At 41.7% G+C, this 22,671-nt stretch overlaps 1 pseudogene; it reads left to right on the top strand.

The window, feature by feature from the left end:
• The first annotated feature begins 261 nt into the window (after positions 1-261).
• Positions 262-6,218, top strand: LOC122890423 (annotated as a pseudogene).
• The last annotated feature ends 16,453 nt before the right edge of the window (positions 6,219-22,671 follow it).

Raw genomic sequence — 22,671 nt, 5'->3', positions numbered from 1 at the left:
TCCAGAAGCCCCTGAGAGCAGACAGAACCTCGCGGGCTCCTAGTGTGGGGGATCCGCTCTGTCCACTTCCCACGCGGGCCCTGCCACACGCCGAGTGGATTGTGTCCTCCTCAAACTCGTGCCCTGAGTCCTAACCCTCAGCGTGATCATATGAGGAGGGGGCAGTTCGGTGGCACCTCCATGAGTGGGATCAGTGCCCTTAGAGAAAAGATGCCACAGAGTTCCCTCACCCTTTCCATCGTTTGGGGACACAGGGAGAAAATGCCGACTGGGAACCAGGACGTAGCTTCTCGCCAGAGCCTGAATCGGCCCGTGCCCCGGTCTCGGACCTGCAGCCTCCAGAACCGTGAGAGAGGACTGTCCGTGGCTCACAAGTCCCCCGGCGGTCTGTCCTGTGCCCGTTATTTGTGGGGTCCAGCACATCCGGCCCTGTGGCGTGCGGTGGCCGCGGACACTCATTCCTGCCTCGTCCGAAGTGGAGGGATCTTTCCCCAGGCCCAGGGGATGGACGGGGGTCGTCAGCCGTTCCTTCCAGGAGGGGACTGGAGAGTAGCGGCAGGTGTCGGGGACTCGGGGCACGGAGCCAGCCCGTGCTGTCTACTCGCCGAGTCACCGCCTATGGAGACGTGCGGGGCGCAGCGATCGCCTCCCCGGTGGTTGAAGATCACAGGCTCGGTGGAAGCCAGAGGACATCCCGTGTCCCGAGCTTCCACAGCGGTAGTTTTGCCCAAATTTGTTGAACGTCCTCTTCCTTATATCTCAACTTGTAACATAGTGTCTTGGAACCCACAAATGTGGGCATCTCGGCCAGAGGCTTCTGGTGGCCCCAAGGTGGGTGGTGAGAGCAAGTTTGCTCTGAAAACCCCTCCACTCTGAGACGGGCCTTCCTGTCCTTTAACCCAGCAGAGTATGTCTCTTGCTCTGTTTCTGTCCTTCTGCCTGATCTCCATTCATGGAGTTTGTCTGTCTGTCTTTCATGGAAATGCACAATTTTTAGCCTTTTAGCTGTCTGATTTGCCCTTCCCATCCGTTGACTCTTTCTGTCCATCATTAAATTCGTGGACTGGCAGTGAGACTTCTATCCATCCTTCCCAAATTCCTGTGTTTGTCTCATCAGTTGCTACAGTTAATCATACCAATTAACAATCTTTCCCTGCTTAGTGTGACCGACTTTTGGTCCCTATCAGGAATCGACCTCCCGCATTCATGACACTTTGATTTCTCCAAGTGCTGTGTTTGGTCTTTTTTTTTTTTTTTAAAGATTTTATTTATTTATTTGACAGAGAGAAATCACAAGTAGACGGAGAGGCAGGCAGAGAGAGAGGAGGCAGGCTCCCTGCTGAGCAGAGAGCCCGATGCGGGACTCGATCCCAGGACCCTGAGATCATGACCTGAGCCGAAGGCAGCGGCTTAACCCACTGAGCCACCCAGGTGCCCCGCTGTGTTTGGTCTTACTCATGGCCCTCAGTGATGTTCTGCACCCACCTTTCCGGGCCAGGTGACACCTGCTCACACTCCACGCACAGTGATTATCTCCCTCCGCCGGTCCTCACAGAACGAGCTCCGTGGAAGTAGGGGAGTGGGGGTCCCTCGTCTCAATGGCACATCCTGTGTCCTGAAGTGACCACTTGGCTTCGTTCAGTTCCTGGCATTCCTGATCACTATCCTCCTCAAATGTTCTTGTGTGAAAGATTTGTAATAAAACCCAAAGCAATCCTGTTTTGAAAAAAAAAAAAAAAATTAAAAACCTCTCCCTTTCCTCCTGCTTATTCTTTTCCCCCTCATCTTCTCTCTCACTGTCTTGCATTTCAAAGAAGGGAATGTTTTTTTTTTCTTGAAGTATATATGCCATACAATATCCTGTTAAAGTGTACAGTGTAATGATTTGATATTTTATATGTTACAAAATGATCCCCATGATAAATCTACTTACCATCTGTCACCTGAGTTATTACAATGTTATTGACTATATTTTCTGTGCTATGCCTTATGTCCCCAAGACTTATTTTATAACTGGGAGTTTGTACCTCTTAATCCCCTTCATCTGTTTCACCCACTCCCAACCCTGCCCCCACTCTGATAATCAATAGTTTTTTCTTGTATCCACAAGTCTATTTCTCTTACATTTCATTTCTTTTTTTAACTTCCATCTCTAATGAAGTTATCAAGGTATTTGTTTTTCTCTAATTTTACTCACCATAATACCTCTCCTATGTCCATGTTGTTGCAAATGGCAAGATTTCATTCTTTTGATGGCTGAAAGGGGGCCAGTGGGGCAACAGATAGTGTGTCTGACGATGCATCAGAAGACTATGGCTGAGTAATACTTCACTCTCTTTTTCTTTATCCATTCAACCATAGAGAGACATTTAATTTGTTCTTGTATCTTGGCTATTGTAAATATGTCTGCATTGAACATAGGACTGCATAGATCTCTTTCAAATGGTGCTATTTATCTTCAGATAAATACCCAGAAGTGGAAGTACTAGATAGTATAGTAATTCTATTTTGAATTTCTTGAGGAACCTCCATGCTGTTTTCCATAATGGCTGCACTAGCTTGTGTTCCTGCCAACAGTGCATGAAGGTTCCTTTTTCTTCACACTCTCGCCAATACTTGTTATTTTTTGTCTTTTTGATAATAGCCAATGGGACAGATGTGAGGCAATATTTCAATGTGATTTTGATTTGCATTTCCCTTATGATTAGTGGTGTTGAGCACCATTTCATATGCCTTATGGCCATCTGTATGTCTTCTTTGGAAAAATGTCTAAGTCCTCTGCCAAATTTTTAATAAGGTTGTTGTTTTTGGATATTAAGTTGTGGAAGTTCTTTATAGATTTGGAAATTAACCCCTTATATATGATTTGCAAATGTCTTCTCCCGTTCTATAGTTTGCCTTTTTATTTTGTTGATGGCTTCCTTTTCTGTGCAAAAGCTTTTTAGTTTGTTGTAGTCTATTTATTTTAGATTTCGTTGCCCTAGACTGAGGAGACTGGTCCAAAAAAATATTGCTAAGACTGCAATCAGAGTGTTTACTGCCTATGTTTTCTTCGAGGAGTTTTATGGCTTTAGGTCTCACATTTAGGACTTTAATCCATTTTGAGTTAATTTTCATGTATGGTGTAAGGTGTTAAGAATGGTCCAGTTTCATTGTTTTGCATGTAGCTGCCTATTAGGGCTTTGTTTTGGCCTCATATGACATCTGTTCTGGAGAATGTTTACCATGTGTGTATTCTCTTGCTTTTCATAGAATATTCTATATATTATCTATTAGGTCCATCTTGTCTAATGTGTTGTTTAAGGCTGATGTTTCCTTAGTGTTTTTTCAGTCCATGTGATCTGTCCTTTGATATCAGTGGGGTATCAAAATCCTCTATGGATACTGTATTTATATCAGTTTCTCTCTTTAGGTCTGTTAATATTTGCCTTATACATTTAGGTGTTCCTAATGTATGTTGGGTGCATAAATATTTATAAATGTTGTATCTTCTTTTTGGATTGACCCCTTTATCATTATGTAATGTTCATCTTTGTCTTTTATCCCCAGACTTTGTTTTATAGTCTATTTTGTCTCTTAATGAGTATAGCTACCCCAACTTTCTTTTTGTTTCCATTTGCATGGACTATCTTTCACTTTCAGTCTGTATGCCCTTATATTTGGAGTGAGTCTCATATAGGTAGCATACAGATGCATTTTTTTTATCCATTCTGCTAGAGAATTTAGTCCATTTATATTTAAAGTAGTTATTAGTAGGTATGTGTTTACTGACATTTTGTAAATTGTTTTCTGGCTATTTTGTAGTTCTTCTGTTCTTTTCTTCTTCTCTTGCTCTCTCTGTTGTATTTTGATGACTTTCTTTAGTGCTATGCTTAGATTCTTTCTCATTATCTACTATAGATTTTTGCTTTGTGATTTTATGAAGCCTGCATGTATTTGCCTATATATGACAGTCTATTTTAAGTTGATTGCAAGTTAAGTTTGGGTGCATTCTAAAACTCTGCATTATTATCCCCCCAACATTGTTTGATTTCATATTTTACATCTTTTTATTTTCTGTATCTCCTAACCATTACAGTTTTTGTTAAATTTACTACTTTTGTTCTTTAACCTTCATACTATGTTTATAAATGATTAATTTACCATCTTTCCTATATATTTAACTTTACCAGTAATTTTTTCTTTCCTTTTCTTTTTTTTTTTTTTTTTACTCTTAAATGTTTTCTTGTAACTAATTAGTGCCTTTTCATTTCAGCTTAAAGAAGTCCTTCAGTATTTCTTGTATAACTAGTTGAGTGGTACAGGTTGATAAGCTTTGTAAGGTTATCTGGAACAATCTGTATCTCTCCTTTGATTCTGAGTGACAGCCTTGTTGGGTAGAGTGTTCTTGATTGGATAGTGTTTTGTTATTTTTTTTCCTTTCAGTATTTTGAATATATCATGACACTCCTTTTGGGCCTGCAAAGCTTCTGCTAAAAGGTCTGCTAAAAGGTCTCTCTCAGAACCTTCCTGAAGCTGTGTTCAGACCTTGCTGCTTCAGCCTCTGGGACACATCCCATCCTTCCATCCTGCAACTAGCAGTACAGGGAAAAAAATTCCATATAATTTTCTTGCCCTGTACACGCCTTGAGATGAGCAAAAAAATTAAAATGAATTTTAACAGTGTGGGAAATTGTGCGCATCCAGGCCAGTCAGTGTGGTAACCAGATCAGTGCCAAGTTCTGGGAGGTAATCAGTAATGAACATGGAATCGACCCCACTGGAAGCTACCACAGTGACAGTGACCTGCAGCTGGATCACATCTCCACATACTACAATGAAGCTACACATGGCAAATATGTTCCTCGTGCTATCTTGGTGGATCTAGAACCAGAGACCATGGACTCTGTTTGCTCAGGTCCTTTTGGGCAGATACTAAGACCAGACAACTTTGTTTTTTGGTCACTCTGGGGCAGGAAACAACTGGCCCAAGGGCCACTATACAGAGGGGGCTGAGCTGGTTGACACAGTCCTGGATGTGGTGAGGAAGGAGGCCGAGAGCTGTGACTGCCTGCAGGGCTTCCAGCTGACCCATTCACTGGGTGAGGGCACAGGCTCTGGAATGGGCACCTTGCTCATCAGCAAGATCTGAGAAGAGTATCCCAACCACCTTCAGTGTGGTACCCTCACCCAAAGTGTCTGACACTGTGGTCGAGCCCTATAACGTCACCCTTTCCATCCATCAGTTGGTAGAGAACACAGATGAGACCTATTGCATTGACAATGAGACCCTTTATGACATCTGCTTCTTCACTCTCAAGCTGATCATGCCAACTTATGGAGACCAGAACCACTTCGTCTCAGCCACCACAAGCAGTGTCACCACCTGCCTCCACTTCCCTGGTCAGCTCATTGCTGACCCCCAGAAGCTAGCCATCAACATGCCTTCCCACAGCTCCACTTCTTCATGCCTGGCTTTGCACCTCTGACCAGCTGTGGAAGTCAGCAGTATCAGGCCCTCACTGTGCCTGAACTCACCCAGCAGGTCTCTGATGCCAAGAACATGATGGCTGCCTGTGACCCCTGCCATGGCTGTTACCTCACTGTGGCTGCTGTCTTCATGGGTGAATGTCCATGAAGGAGGTAGATGAGCAGATGCTCAACATGCAAAAAAGAATAGTAGCTACTTCGTGAAGTGGATCCCCAACAACGTCAAGATAGCAGTCTGCAATATCCCACCTTGTGGCTTCAAGATGGCAGTCACCTTCATTGGAAATAGCACAGCCATCTAGGAGTTCTTCAAGCGCATCTCAGAGCAGTTTATGGCCATGTTCCTGCGCCAGGCCTTCCTCCACTGGTACACAGGTGAGGGCATGGACAAGATGGAATTCACTGAAGCTGGGAGCAACATGAATGACCTTGTCTCTGAGTACCAGCAGTACCAGGATGCCACCACAGAAGAGGAGGAAGATTTTGGTGAGGAGGCTGAAGAGGAGGCTTATGGTAGAGCACTATCACCTCAGGCTTCTCCATTCCCTCAGCCTTCTTCCTCAGCTGCCCCTGTACTTTACTTTCCCTCAGAATTACATTTTCTGCCTCTGTCTCCTTTTTTTTTTTTTTTTTTTTTTTTGGAAGTGGAGGGGGGAGGTCCTAGAACACAGTTCCTGGCACATAATAGGCACTCAATAAACACTTGTTGTTTGTTGAATATCTCCTCTCTTCCACTCCGGGAAACCTAGATTTCTGCCATTTTGGATAACCCTGTATTTCCTTTTGGTGTCCCCTTCTCCCATCTGTCCTGTTGGTACTTCCCTTTGTTTTTTAAGATAATTTTCCAAGAAGCTGTGTCTCATCAGGTCCCATTTAGAACCAAGTGCTTAAAACCCAGTAGACAGCCACCATCCTAAGCCCATAGGGAAAGGAAACCAAGCTACCTCATAGCAGTAGAGGTACCTATAAGGAAGGGGTAGCATATTCTATTCTAGAGCAGTTTTGGAGAGGGATATCCAGCTCTTGAGACCTAATTTCCAGGAATTTCCCTGGCCCTCTCAGCTTCAGGAGAGGTGTTCACAGTATTATCTCTATTTTTCATCTTCTTCCAAGCTGTGTCCTGAGCTGTTTCTTTTGCAGGGGTCTGCCCCACTCTGTTAAGCAGGATCCTTCCCTTTCCTACATAACCTCCTTCATATGTTGGATTCCTTCCTTTTCCCCTGGTTGGAGAAGGGGAAGAGGGACTAGCCTCCAGAAAGACCCTCCCCATCCCCACCTTTTCTTAGCAAATATCCAGCTCTGCTCTGTATATACAGAAAGGTTTGTACTGCCACCTAAATCTTTTGAATTATTCTTCCAGAAAGGGGCCAAGGAGACCCTCCCATCTTTGGCAACATCTCATTTTTTCCTTTTGCTATTCCCTGTAGGACAGGCTTCATCTTGTCCCACATTTCAAATTTCCGTTTTGTGTTGAACTTGCTTTTTTTTCATATTGAAAATATAACATTGCCCCAAGAGCCAAAAATAAATGACAGCTGGAAAAAAAAAAAGTCTGCTCATAGTCTTAGGGGGGATTCCTTTATACATAACAAGTTGTTTTTCTCTTGCTACTTTTAAGATTATTTATCCCTAGATTTCAGTACTTTAATTATAATGTGTCTTGGCATGGATCTCTTTAGGTTCATTTTTTTTGGAACTCTCTGGACTTCCTGGACTTGGATGTATATTTCCTTTCCTACATTAGGGAGGTTTTCAGGCATTACTTCAAGTAAATTTTCTTCCTCTTTCACTCTTCTTCTAGAATCCCTATAATGAATGTTATTTCATTTGATGTTGTCCTATAGGACTTTTACGCTATCTTTATTTTCTTTTTAATTCTTTAAAAAAATTTTTTTGCCCTGCCCTGTTTGGGTGAGTTCCACTGCTGTCTTTCAGCTCTGATTTGTTCTTCTACTTCATGTAGTCTGCTGTTGAACCCATGTAGTGTATTTTTAAAATGCAGCCTGCTATTGAGCCCTATAGTGTATTTTTAAATTTGGCTATTGTATTCTTTAGTTCTGTGACTTTTGTTAAGTACTTTCTTCTATTTTATGTCTATTTGTTGAAGTTCTCATTGCATTTATTCATTCTTCCAATTTTGGTGAGCATCTTTATGACCATGACTTTGAACTCTTTATCTGGTAAGTTACTTATCTCTATTTCATTAAGGTCTTTTTCTGAGGTTTTGTCGTATCCCTTTGTTTGAAAAATATCCCCTATTTCCTCATTTTGCTTGACTCTGTGCTTGTTTGTATGCATTAGGCAAAACATCTACCTCTCCCAGTCTTGAAGGAGTGTCCTCATGTATCTTGAAGAAGTGTCCATGTGTAGGAGGTTATCCTTATCATTCAACCTTACACAAATTCTTGGTTGTCTTTTGAGTCTTTGTGATTATCTAAACTGCCTGATTTATTATTTTTAAGTTCCAACTGTTATATTTGCCAAGATCTGTCTGTACTCCAAGGGGAAGTATCTCAAGAGTACCCACTATACAGTCCTTTGGGGCCACATTTGTAAACCCTGCTAGCCTCTAGACTAAGCAGTCTGAATGTGTGCCCTGAGTGACAGTTGGGAAAATCAGGGCTCTAGTATATAAACTCTTTTCTGGGAGGTACCCACAAGATGTAGCAAAGCAAAGTCGGGATGCAAAGATGGTGTACCTGGTCTACATTCCCTTAGAGCACCTCCATAGCCTCTAGATGTGTGGTCTTTCTGAAGCCTGCCCCTCATGCTGAAGTTATAGGATAAGTAAATAAATCATAGTTTTCTCCTTCTTCTCCTTTTCCTCCTCCTTCTTTTTCATGCCCTGGGAGGTGGTAGTCTGCCAGGAAATGTCTCTTTTATTGTTTCAGTCCCATGGGACCCTGAAGTACAAGTCCCCAGTTCACCAGAGCCAATGCCTAAGGGGTATCTCCTATGTGGACTACATGTATCCACTGGTTTTAGTAAGGCAGGAGGGGAGTATAGGGCCAGGACACACCAGTGGAGCATGCCAGTGCTAGTGCTGGCAAGATAGATGGAGAGCACAGAATTGGTGTCTACCAGTACCTCCATTTCTGGAGAGAGTCCTAATAATCCCTTGCCTCTCCAGAGCATGCTTTAAGATCAGCAAATGAATCTTTTTTTGCATATGGTTCATGTGCTTTTCCAACTTCCTTTGTGCTGTGTCTTGGCATTAGTGAGTCTGTGTGAGCCCTTTCAAAGTAGAATCTCAGTTCCCTAGGTCCTTGGGGTCTCCTGAATGTAAGCCATGTTGGTTTTCAAAGCCAGATGTTTTGGGGGCTTGTGTCTCTGGTGCAGGTCTCTAGGGTTGGGGTACTTGATGTGAGGCACAAACCCCTCATTTCTTAGGGAGAATCTCCAGATTGTGAAATTGCTCCCTAGTGAGGCTTGCCTTGCTGGGGGTGGGGTGTTGGTGAGACTCTGGCTCTGTATCTCCTGTTTACCCTGATGTGACCCTTTTATCAGTTGTTGTAGAGAAGCTGTTCTGCTTGTTTTTGGATCTTTTTCAGACCCATATGTAGCTGTAGAGTTGTGTCCATGGGAAAATGTGAGTTTAGGATCTTCCCATGCTGCCATCTTGAACTGCCTCTTCCACTTCTTGATTATTTGGCTCATTTATTCTAGCTCTTGGTAATATGGATGGCATCTTATCTTGGCCTTTATCAGAAACTTAGGTTGGGACATAGAATAGGTTACAGTTTTTCTTTCACTGTTTTACTGCACAATGGGTTCTTTGGTCTGAAATAATACTGTTTGGGATATAATGTTAATAGAGAAAGCATCATGGGGATCCTCAGGGTGTGGCACTTGTTAGGGCATGGTAGGCATAGAAGCCAAGTACACACTGGTTTCTCAGAGCGTGGTGCCTTTTAAAGGACTCATTGTTTGTCCTTGCTATAGTGGATTAGATATTCCGCAGTGTTTGTCCCTATGTTAGCTGTTATCAAAGGGAGCTTGTGTCTCGGTCTCATAAATAGGTTCTTTATCTACCACTAAAGGTGACTAAGTTCATGGACTCATTACTTCAGCCCTATGGACACTAGGAAGGGAGATTTATACCTGTGACAGAAGTCATCCTTCCCACATGTGATGAGTATCTTTGTAGGGAAAGCTCCATGGTGGTCATGAACACGAGTGTCAAGGATCTGCCTATTCTGTGCCTGTCCTATAGGTTTAGTAATCTCTCTCCCATACTTTCAGGTGTTCAGTCTTCCTGTTGTTTTTTTCTGTTTTGCTCCTGAACAAAACACTGGGTAACCTCTGCCTTGGAGTATATACCTCAGCCAGTTCTTTCTCCATTTAAAGTAGATCTCCAAGTTCACTACTTCCTGCTCAATCCACTGAAAGCATCATTTTCACTATTGCCCTTTAAGGCCACTTCTGGAAGTGGCTGTAATGCGACAGTTTCCCATTTTCTGATAGTAACCGCAGGATGCACTGACCCATGTCGGAACTAGGCACACATTCTCTCTTCTTTCATCAGTTGTTCTTAAAGAACCCTTCCACATGTGAATTGACAGGAACATGTCATTATTTCGTGCATTTAATTTTCTCATACCTTCTGGATCTGCAAAGACTCTGCTCAAAATATGCTACTCATCTCATAGTGGATGGTTGATGGGCCAGTAAGAACCAGTGCCTCAGTGGCACTGGTCATATCGGCTTCTAATGGACAGCTGCAGATATGTTGTCACCTGTGTCTTGTAGTCTGGGCATCAGGTTCTATGTGCTAAGTCTCCTTTCAGGGATGCCAGAGATGCCAGACAGTATTTTTACCACCACTGATCTACAGGGCTCTAAGGCCATGGAGCTTGCGCAGAGTCTGAACCTACAGAAACTCTCTCTGGTTTTGGCTGAACTTAAACATGGAGCTTTCTGCGTTCCCTCAATAAATGGGTCAGGTTGGATTTCCAAGTGTCATGCCTGTTGCCTACAAAATCCAAAGAAGCAGTTGTGTTTTTAGTATTTACCCAAATTAGTTGAAAACCTACATCCCCGCAAAACCTGCACACAGGTGCTTTTAGCAGGTTGTTTTTTTTTTTTTTCATAATTGCCCCAAATTAGAATCAAGCAAAATGTTACTCAGTTTTTCTTCATAAAAATATCTGCTTTTTAAAATGGAAATGAACAAGACAATTATAAAATTTAGATAGAAGAAAAAAATAGAATGCCTGGGTGGCTCAGTTGTTAAGCCTCTGCCTTCAGCTCTGGTCATGATCCCAGGGTCCTGGGATCGAGCCCCACATTTGGCTCCCTGCCTGGTGGGAAGCCTGCTCCTCCCTCTCCCAATCCCACTCCCCCTGCTGGTATTTCTGCTCTCCCTATCTCACTCCTTCTGTCAAATAAATAAATAAAATATTTTAAAAAGAAGAAAGAAAAAAATGGTCAAGAATATGTAGGACACTTCTGAATGTACATTCATACAACGGAATGTTATTCAGCAATAAAACTAAATGAGTTGTCAAGCTTAGGAAACTAAGATAAACAAACTCTGGTCCATCCAGAAAATGAGATATTATTCGGTGCTTTAAAAAAAATAAAAAGCTATCAAGCCATGAAAAGATACAGAGGAGCTTTAAATGCATATTATTAAGTGAAAGAAGCCAATGTGAAAAGGCTTCATACTGTGTAATTCCAACTTTGTGACAAAAGGCAAAACTATGTACATGGTAAAAAAAAAAAAAAAGGGGGGGTGTATGTGTGGAAAGGGGGCTTGGATTATGGATACTAGGGAGCGTATGTGCTATGGTGAGTGCTGTGAAGTGTGTAAGTCTGGCGATTCACAGACCTGTGCCCCTGGGGCAAATAATACAATAATACATTATATGTTAATAAAAATAATTAATAATAAAAAAATCCGTAATTGCCAGGGGAGGAAAAAGGGGATGAATAGGTGCATACAGGGGATTTCTAGGGCAGTGACACTATTCTTAATGTTACTGAAATGGTAGTTACAAGTTACTTTGCACTTGTCAAAACACATAGAATGTACAACATCAAGAGTGAACCCTAGTTTTATCTATGGACTTTAGTTATTAATAATATATAAATATTGGTTTATCAGTTGTAACAAGTGAATGCCACTAATGCAAGGCATTAATAATAGAAGAAATTGTGGGGGAGATGGGAGTGGGCTCTCATCTTACATATAAGAACTCTCTATCCTTCATGTAATTTTTTTGTAAACCTAAAACTGCTCTAAAAATAAAGTCTATTAGAGAAAATCCAGAGAGGCCCACCAAATGCTATTCTTTTTGAGTAGTAAACTTTGGGAGATAGAAGGACTTGCCCTGTATCTTAGAGGGAGGATTATGATATGTCCTAGAGCACTGGACCCCTAAAGCTCTATTAATAGATTAAGTCCTTGTATCTTAATGGGACCCTCTGGCACCAGGGTACTTACTACTTGTTGTTCTCCAGGTTCAGGCATAATGATTTAATCAATACTGGATCAAAGTGATGTTCAAAAGCATGTGAAGATAAATGAGGCCCCTGTGAACTATATTATAAGAGACAGTAAGAGTTGGCATAGATGGAGTGCAAAGCAGGAATTTGTGCTCCCCATTATGTGAAGATAAACTGCTTTGTTTTCTTCCTACTGAGAAGGTTTTCACTAAATTATCAGCTGTCACATCAAGTGCCAGAGTCTGTGTCGATCTCCTGTGGTGATGATCCCAAGTGTGGCGCAGTCGCTGCCATGGGCTCTACCGGGTTACATTTATAGCTGTCAGCCTTCATCCGTCATGAGCCACCTGAGTTTTGCAGGAGCCACAGAGGCACCTTGAGGAGGGTCCTAGGAGCTGGTGACCATATCCCCGCGTAAGTCTTGGATGGCCAGGCCTCTGGAATTGCTCGGGCGATGCAGCATCGCTGTGTAGTGTCTGGTCCGCAGTGGGGAATAGCGTCAGGGCAGGGAGGGTACTAAGGAACGCATGCGGCTACCCCAAGCCGCACCCACTTTCGGGAGTTTAGGTACTTACACCTCCAGGTGCCAACTCCTGGGCGTGCTGTCTGCTGATGGCCAGCATCTGAATCCCTCCCCTAGAATTTCTTACACTGAAGGAGCTTTCTCTTCCCAGATTTAGCCCCCCTCCTCCAGGTTCCCACTTCTGATGGTTGATGTAGGAAATCCAAAAAAAAACCTATGGAATAATGATTAGAAATATAAGCACAGTAAACATTTAATCATACAGTTAGACAAGGGAATTTATAATAGCATCTGATGATATCATGTATGTAGGAATAAAACTAGACAGTAGATGTGTAAAATGTCTATGTAAAAGTCCCAAAATTTTACAGAGATCTAAAGTAATACACAGGCGAATCAATTTGTAGCGATTCTTTATATATTGTGAGCCTAATTCTTTGTCCTGTGAATACATAAGACTTAATGTTGTGAAAATTAGGGATGCCTGGGTGGTTCCGTCAGTTAAGCATCTGCCTTTGGCTCAGGTCATGCTCCCAGGGTCCTGGGATTGAGTCTTGCATTGGGTTCCCTGCCCTATAGTGAGCCTGCTTCCCTCTCCCTGCTGCTCCCCCTGTTTATGCTTGCTTGCTTTCTGACAAATAAATAAAATTGTTTAAAAAATGTACAAATTTTAATTCTTCTCAAATGGATGTACAGATGCAATGCAAATCCAATCAAAATGATATGGGCTCCCCCCACCCCACCCCCTCCTCCATGGAACTCAACAAGATGATTCTACATTTATATGGAGCAAAGATATGGCAGATGATGGTAGGGCACTTGTGAAGAAAAAGGGCAGAAAGAAGAGACTTGTCTTAATAGACTTTATTATGAATGTGTGATATTGGCTCAGGATCAGACAATTGGCCAATAAACTAGCATTTTTGTAGAAGACCAACACATACCATGTGTCTGATCAGTCAGGAGAGGTGGTGGGATTCATAGAACTGGAGAATAGCTATATTTCTGACAATGACATTGAATTACCATCTCATATATTAATGAGTTAACTGCAGAAGAATTAAGGAATTAAACAAAAAACAAACTCTTTATTGTGTTTTTATTTAAATTCAATTAGCCAACATCATTAGTTTCAGATGTAGAGGTCAGTGATTCATCAGTTGCGTGTAGCACGCAGTGCTCATCATATCATGTGCCCTCCTTAATGCCCATCATCACCCAGTTACCATTTCTCTTCACCCACGTCTCCTCCAGCAACCCTCAGTTTGTTTCCTAGAGTGAAGGGTCTCTTATGGTTTGTCTCCCTCTCTGATTTCTCCCATCCTCTGTGATCTTCTGTGCTGTTTCTTATATTTCATATATGATTAAAGCCATATGATAATTGTCTCTCTCTGACTGGCTTTTTTCCCTCAGCGTAATACTGTCCAGTTCCATCCATATTGATGTAAGTGGTAAGATTTCATCCTTTCTGACGGCTGAGTAACAGCCCATCATATATCTGGACCACATCTTCATCCATTCATCTGTTGATGGTCATCTTGGCTCTTTCCACAGTTTGGCTATCGTGGACATTGCTGCTATGAACATTGAGGTGCTTGTGCCCCTTTGGATCACTCTGTCTGTATCTTTGGGATAATACCCAGTAGTGCAATTGCTGGCTTAAGGGTAGCTCTATTATTAACATCTTGAGGAACCTCCACACTGTTTTCCACAGTGGCTGCACCAACCAAGAGTGTAAGAGGGTTCCCCTTTCTCCACATCCTCACCAACATTTGTTGTTTCCTGTCTTACTCATTTTAGCCATTCTGATCAGTGTGAGATGGTATCTCATTGTGGTTTTAATTTGTATTTCCCTGATGCCAAGTGATGTGGTGCATTTTTTCATGTATCTGTTGGTTATTTGTATGTTTTCTTTGGAGAAATGTCTGTTCATATCTTCTACCCTTTTCTTGACTTGATTATATTGGGGGGGTGTTGAGTTATATAAATTCTTTATAGATCTTGGATACAAATGAATATAATCTTAGATACAAATAAATTTTTAAATTATAGGTGAAAGTCTTTGGACCTTGGAGTGAACAAGTTGTTTAAATAAGATACAAAGTGCTTTGATTATGAAAGAAAAAATGGTAAATGACTATGACAATAAGCTCTCTTGTTCATCAACAGATATTTTAAAGTAAAAAGATATAAAAAATAAAAAGATATAAATGAGTACAAAACATAAGATTTTCACAAACACAATTGAAAAGACCTATCAAGAATATATGCAGAATTTTTACAAAACAAAAAGAAAAATAATTTCATAAGAAAAGAAACTTGGCAAAAGATAAACAAGCATTTGATTGAACAAAACATATTTTGTCCACTAAAACAGAAAATGATTTTCAATATCATTAGTAATCAGGAAAATACAATTAAAGAGTGAGTTACAATTTTATGTCCAAAAATGAAAAATTCTCTAAAATGAAAAACTCGACACTATCAAGTTTTGTAGCAGGTATGAATCCATGGAATCTATTAGACATTACTGGTGATCATCTCAGTTGCCCTAGCTTCTTTAGAAAACGCATTAGTGTTAACTCCTAAAGTTAAATATCGACTGAACTAATGTCCCAGCAATTCCACCAAAGTGAAGCCCTTAAACATGTTCTTCAAGAGATATGAACAAGGGTATTTGTAGCAACACTGTGTATAAAAGCAAACACCTGGCAACAATCCAATTGTGCATCCACAGGAAAATGAATGAATAAATTGTATGTTTTATAATGGAATATTATCAGGTTGTATCTCAAACTGATTACAGGGGCAGTTAACTCCATGGATGATTTTTAGTAAAAAATTAAATGGAAAAATGAGTCCCATTACATATATATATGGTCAAAGTCCAAACCACCTACATATATGATATATATGATATGATACATATAACACACATCTGTATATCACCCATATGATATATATGTGTTACATATGTATAGTACTTTTCAGGAATTTGTACAGATGCAGTTAAACTCTCCGAAAAATAAAGTAACAATGAATATGGTTTCAGGACAATGCTTAACTGGGGTGTGGAAAGGGGTGGCATATCCTCTTCAAGGTCATAGCCTTTATTTTGTTTTGTTTGGTGGGGTTTGTTTTGTTTTGTTTTAGAGAGAGAGCGTGCACATGAGCAGGGGTGAGGGGCAGAAGGAGAGGGAGAGAGGGAATCCCAAGCAGGCTCCATGCCCAGTGTGGAGGCTGATGCAGGACCCTGAGCCAAAATCAGGAGTTGGACCCTTAACCAGCTGAGCCACTTAGACGCCCAAGATGGAGTATTCGTAAATATGTTTTACATTATGTGAAAAAGCAATAATTAAAGGGTCGCTTATGGACGAGGGATGAAAGCATGTCATGAATGAATAGTAGGGATAATCCTTTGCCCTGAGGTGCTAATGGGGAAAGATACAGTAACTCTCTTTGTACATACATTGATTGTTTCATACATGTGTGATTCTCTATTCACCATTGCGAACAGTAGAATTGTTAGTTACAGGATATTTGAATTGTCAATGTTGATACACACTGCCAGTACTCTAGGTTGAGCTTACTTGCCCTTCCTGGAGCAATACATGAACACACCTATTAGCTCCTGTTTCTGTCAATACAGAATGCTCTTATTTATTTGAAATTTGCAGGAAGACAGGTGAAGCCTATCTTATTGGAATCACTGTGATTTTATTGTTGAGAATCATTATCTTTTATTTAAGATATATTTGAATTTCTTTCTCTGTAAAATGTCTTCTCAGCTTCACATTTTTGTCCAATTTCTTTAGGGTTTTTTCTTATCAATGCTTAGATCATTATAAACTAAGACTAAACTTTCCTTTATGGTAATGTTGGAAATACTTTTCCTTATTTGTTTCTTGTCTTTACCTGAGTTTTTTAAATCATGCAGAAATTATTTTTGTAGTCAGATTTGTCAATTTTTACTTTGATAACATCTGAATTGTATGCCTTAATCAGAAATGGTTGCTCTCCAAGAATATAAACAACTTTGTTTTCCCCCTTTTAGTACTTTTTGTCTCATTTCTCAAGTTTAAAAATCTGCCCCACTGGCTATTTCTTGGAGGTCAGTTGGAGATGGACATTTTCCCACAAATGTCTCTCTTGTCTTCACAACATTATTGACATTTTTTCCCTGCTGATGTGAAACGTCCTCATTATTTACTACAATTTTCTATGTGCATCTGATGTGGGGTTTTCCATCTTGTTTCACTGATCTGTTGATCTAATCAGCAGTGCTGCCTTGTTTCTTTTAGACACTATTATACTGTCTGGTAAGGAATAGTTTTTATTATCTGTGTTTCCTAGATTTTACAGATAATTTTTTTAATGGGCTTCATTATTATTTTCACTTTTTCTCATGTCCCCTTTCCCTTGAAGGGGCATTTAATTTTTATTCCTCTTGGGCTTCCTGTAGACTTGAGAATTGCCCATGGAGACTCGCTTGGACCCACAGAGTAGGAGTAGTCATGGGAGGCACCGTGTCCGACCAGTATTTCCAGGGCCTTCCCGTGTGTAGCTGTGTTTACCTCTAGTCATGAGAAGTGCGGTCCTAGGTTAGGGGCAGAGATCTCAAAGGTTTCTCTCTGCAGGAAAGCTTACTAATACAGTCTAATTAATCCTCATAACTATCTTAAAATTTAGCAGCCTGTACTTGCCTGTTTCTATGGATTCCTTTTCTCTAAACATAATTCTGTAATATACTTTTAAAGTATACAGGTTACTTTTAAATTATTTTAACCCACAAATTTTCATCATAAGCCTTTCTTTATCTGTAATTATTTTCACCTATGCCAGTCTTCAATCATAAATGATTATTTCCAAGGGTTCAGAAGGACTGTTGAGTCGATTTTTCCATCATGCTAGTAAGTTCATGCAACTCATGAGTCCTTCTCTCCTTCCCTATGGAGGCTTCCTCACCTGTGGATGTTAAGCTCACTGACTGGGTGGGAAGGGGCCGCATGGAGGAAGGGGCACATGGCCTGGGGTACGCTCTGCACTCCCCCTTACCTGGAGGGCACATCCACTCACTCACTGGGATCACCATGAAGAAGAACAAACATCAGTGCACCAAAGGCACAGTTCAGTCGTTTATTTCTCTAAGTGAAATTCATGTTTTCTTGTCTACAAGATGTGGATGATGAAATTAATGGCCTGAGACAATGAGAGAGAGACCCCTGGTTTCCATCACTGTCCCCAGTGAACTCCACGAGTTCCCGTCAGTTCTGGGTCCAGCCAGCTGGTGCTTCCCGTGAGCTCACAGCAGCTCGAAGCCGCTGGCCTCTTGATCCTCGCAAGCCTGATGGAACGCCATGGCTTCCTTCTTCTCCAGCTCTAGCTCCCCATATTGGGGAGCTGTTGGCTCTGTTGGCATCTGCGGGCACTGTTGACTCTCTGATACATACTTGCGCTGTTTTTCTGTCACAAGGGTAATCTGACCCCGCTCACTGCTCAGGGTACCCAGTCTGTCTCGTGTCCCCACAGTCATTGCAGGAATGACCGGCTCCTCTCCACTGTGGTCCCGTCCTATCACTTAGCTCTCAGTCACCACTGGTGGTGTGCTTTTAACCCCGTCCTGATGGTAGACAGAAGGCAGCTGTTTGGATTGTTTCCTAATTGCTCTTTGTTTCAGATTTTTCTGCATTAGGTCTCTTGGACAGAGTGACAGTCCCACTGTCCGAACGAACCCCTGCACTCTGGCAGTGAGCGGTCTTCAACCTCAAGCAGCTTCTCTCTGCTCATGGCATGAGATCGCTGCCCACCTGTCTACTAGTCATGCCAGCTCCATGTGGACCTTATGGTACAGGGTTTTATCTTGACTTTGCTACTTTTTTTTTTTTTTTTCTGATTGTTGGGGAGGACAAAATAAGATAGGAATGCTATGTCGTACTAGAAACAAATACGAGCTCTAGTGACAGTTTCAGAAAACTCCTTTGGTTGGTGTGAATGATTTCAGTCTATTGCTCTTCCTAATATTGATTTCAGGCATGTTGTTTCCATATTAGATGATGAATTCATAAAGGAAATCAAAAGCATACACCATCTCCTTGCCAATGACAAAGCATTGTCAGATCATCTGCAGCTTACATCTGTATGAGAATTCCAGGAGCACATTACTCATCTTTGAGATATTGAGTGTTCAAGTGACATTTTGCAAATATTTTCGAGCTGCTAAGGTTTCAAGGATGTGTGAGGTTTAGAGCTACATGACCAGCCAGAGCTGTGACTAGTAAAACACACTCCAGGTGTGACATGTTTGGGAGAGAAGCGGGATATCTGAAGTTATACCAAGTGGATGAAAACATCCTGCTGTTCAGGAAATGGTCACCTTGTGTGTGCCTGTGTGCATGGATGGGTATAGTACATCATTTCCATTACAGTCTTATTAAAGCAACTGTAAAAAATCTCAACTAACTGCATGAAGAAGAAATATTTTTTTTTTTTTTTTTGGTGCCTATTTTTTGGCCCGATCTTTGCCTACCGCACTGTTCTTGCCTTATGCCCATCTGTTTTGGAAGGGTTCTTGCTTTTTATAAGGATTTTCATGACTTCTTCCAAAAATTTTCCTGTTTTTGCCTATGCTTGTGTTCAAGGGCTAAATTTTAACCTTCGTCAATACTAATTAAAGGAGGTGCTTTCATCAACAGGCACTGTAAACTTTCTCACAATTATGCTTGTGGAAAGCGCTTCTCCTCTAGACGCACGGTGCGTGCTACAGCTTGGCTGGGAGTCTGCGTGTCTGCTCAGGGGTCTCTGTGTCCTTGGATGTCTACCTTTAAAAGCACTGAAAAAGTTTTCAAGTCCTTTGCTTTTCCGTTGGAGGATAATTTTAGATTGAATTAGAGCAGAAGTTGGCAGAATAATGGGCTCTACCATATGTCCATGGTAGCACTGCTGAGCTCCTCTACCTGCGGTGGCCTGGAGTTTTGCAAGGTGGTGATTTTTGTATCCGGTCATGATTTCCTCGTCAGTAGAGGGTTTTGTTGGGGGACCTGTGGCCGCATGTCAGGACTAATGTATTTTGATATCACTTTACACTCTGGACTGTATTTAAAGGCTTCTTTGTACACGCAGGGCAGACATAGTGTCCTTTCATGGCATCACTGGGGAGTCTCTAGAATCCCTCCTCCCCAGAGGGCTTCAGAGGGGCTGTCATTTTCTGCGATAAGCATTGATCGTCGCGTAAAGTAGGTTGTGTTCGTCTGCTCCTATCTGTCTGCCGTGATAAAAGCACCATAGACTAGGTGGCTTCTATAAGAGATATTTATTTCTCACAGTTCTGGAGACTAGGAAGCCCAAGCCCAAGGCCTGTTACTTTCTTCGTCTCATTTCACTGAAGGCCATCTTCTCGCTGTGTCTTCCCGTGGAGCAGGGGGTGAGCGAGCTCTCTGGGGGTCGCTTCTGTGCGGCACTAACCCCACTCTTGAAGACTGCACCGAGCGATCTGATCCTCGCCCAGAGGCCCAGATCATAAGCGCACACTGGGAGTTAGGTTTTAATATAAGAATTTAGTCTATAGCATTGTTTTGTGAGTAATAAGATTAGAGGGTTTAATATTTTAACTACGGTTAGATTAACACCCCTTTTCAGTGTAATACTGAAATGCTCAATGGCAGATACAACTAAGAATGACAGCGTTTGAGTTCTCAAGTGAGGGCAGTGCTCCAGAGTCCATGGCGCCCTATGGGCACGCCATCCAGCATTAGTCTTCACGCTTGCTGGCGTGCAAGAGGAAACCCCGCTGACCTCGCAGAAGGGCTGGTTTGTTTCTTGGTTTTGCACAGCCTGAGCAGACAGGTGGGTGCAGGGCTCTCCACCTCCTTAGTCAGAGCTCCTGGCCGCTTTCCTTTTATGATGCTGTCATATAAACCAAAGTCCTCCCACGTCACAGTAGACTGGGTGGGGACAGAGACCCGGGCCATTGGGATGCGGAGCACAGCACTTCCGCGCATCTCCTGTCGGAGCAGAATCTGGTGCCGCGTTCACAGGAGTGGCACAGGAAGCAGGCACAGGACATGGGGACTGGTGACGCGTGAGGCCTCTGCTGTGCTCTTGCTATGGGCTGAAAATGTTCCCCCCAAATTCCTGTGCTGAAGCCCTCACCCCCAGTAACTCCACGTGGAGATAGACTCTTCAGGAGGTACATAAGGTTAAGTGAGGTCACTACGGTGGGTCTCATCCTGTCTGGCTTCTGTCTTCCTGAGGAGAAGAAAAGATTAGGACACAGAAAGCTCGGAGGAAGGACCAGGAGAGGATACAGTGGGACCACAGCTATTCGCAAGCCAAGAAGATGACCTCAGGACCAGCCTTACCTGCCAATACCGGTACTTTGGATGTCCATCCTTTACAAGTATGAGAAAACAGATTTCTGCAGTGTAAGCCCCTCAGTGTATGGTATTTTTTTTTTTAAAGATTTTATTTATTTATGTGGCAGAGAGAGATCACGAGTAGGCAGAGAGGCAGGCAGAGAGAGAGAGAGGAGGAAGCAGGCTCCCTGCTGAGCAGAGAACCCAATGCGGGACGTGATCCCAGGACCCTGAGATCATGACCCGAGCCGAAGGCAGCGGCTTAACCCACTGAGCCACCCAGGCGCCCCTGGTATTTTGTTTTGACAGCCTTATCAATCCAATTCAATTCTGTAAGAACAATAACTTAAAATTTATAAATTAATTTGGGACGAATTGACAGAATTATCCTATTGATTTCTTGCCACGTAGGGATTGATTCTTCATTTATTTAAACCATCTTCTAAAACCTTGTCTATGGTTCTCTAGTTTTCTTGATACAGTCAAGCATGTATTTTAAAGCTGATTTTCTTGGCAGTATTTGTCAGTTATTTTTTTTGTGAAAGGATGTTTTTCAATATGTTTTCCTGATTATTATTTCTGGTATAAAGGGAAGCTATTGATTTTTTAAAATAATATTTTGCAACCTGTATATCCCACTGAGCTCTCTTATTAGTTCAAATACATTTCCATTTGTCTTTCTTGAATGCTGCAAGTAAAAAATCTTTCTATTTGTTATGGCAGATAATCTGATATTATGCAAACGCATTCAGTACAGATTTTCTGTATTTTCTTGCTCTAAATGCAGCTGAGTGAAAGAATGCATGATGTTTCCCTTTACACCTATCAGTTTCTCCTTTTGTGAAAAAGTCCGTATTTGTGTTCTTTATCTCTATGGTGTATTCTTGGAGGATACATGTTTCTGTTCCATCTTCATGGTGGATTATACCCCCTCATAGGAAATCCCTCTTTAATTTTATTTTGACTTTAAATTCTGTCTTGTTCTTATTAACACAGTAATCCTTCTCTTCTTGAAGTTATCATGACTTAACATAACTTATGGATGTTTTATGTTAGCTTTTGTCATGTTTTTTGTTTTGGTGGTGGTATTCACTTATTGTGGAAAGTAAATAATTCAATCTGGGAGTCTTCCCCTTGAAAAAGAAGTTTTTCCTGTTTTGTCCATAGTCTTAGCCTGATAGTCTTATTTTACTTCTGTCATCATTCGGCACTTTGTTATTCTCTCCTTCGTTCCTTTTATCATATCTCATCACTATGCATTCCTCTGCCTATAATATAAAGACTATATATTCCGTTTGTAGTGGGCTGAGTTTTGTGTCTCTGCCCCTCCCTCAAATTCACAGGTTGAAGCCCTAACCCACTCCCCCCATGCCAGTGTGGCTGTATTTGGAGTAAGGAAATAATTGAGGCTAAATGAGGTTATAAGGGTGGGGCCCTGATCTGAAAGGTTTAGTGTCCCTGTAAGAAGACACACTGTGGAAGGCCCACTTTCTCTCTGAGTCTGCACTGAGAGGCCATGTCAGGACACAGAGGGAAGGCAGCCTCTGTAAACCAAGAGGGCGTCCTCCCCCGAAATGGAGTTGGCAGAACCCTGATGTTGGATTTTCTAGTCTTCAGAGCCACAAGAAGATGAATTTCTGTTATTGAAGCCATCCCGTGTATTGTACTTTGTTTTTGTAGCCTGAGCAGACGAGCCCACTATTTTTTATATGAACTTCAGTTATACTTACCAATTTCGAAAACATTTTTGAGACTGTGTTTGGTAATGTCAGTATCAGAAATAAAACAAACTCTACTGACACTCTCATTAAATACAAGGAAATTGTGTTACCCTTATTTATTTTAAGCTAGTACCAGTTTTTAGTGATTATACTGAAATCT

This window comes from Neovison vison, chromosome 11 (genome assembly GCF_020171115.1).
Source record: "Neovison vison isolate M4711 chromosome 11, ASM_NN_V1, whole genome shotgun sequence".
NCBI classification, from domain to species: domain Eukaryota; kingdom Metazoa; phylum Chordata; class Mammalia; order Carnivora; family Mustelidae; genus Neogale; species Neogale vison.
The sequence above is the reverse complement of the archived record's forward strand: the minus strand, read 5'-3'. Positions and strand labels throughout refer to the sequence as shown.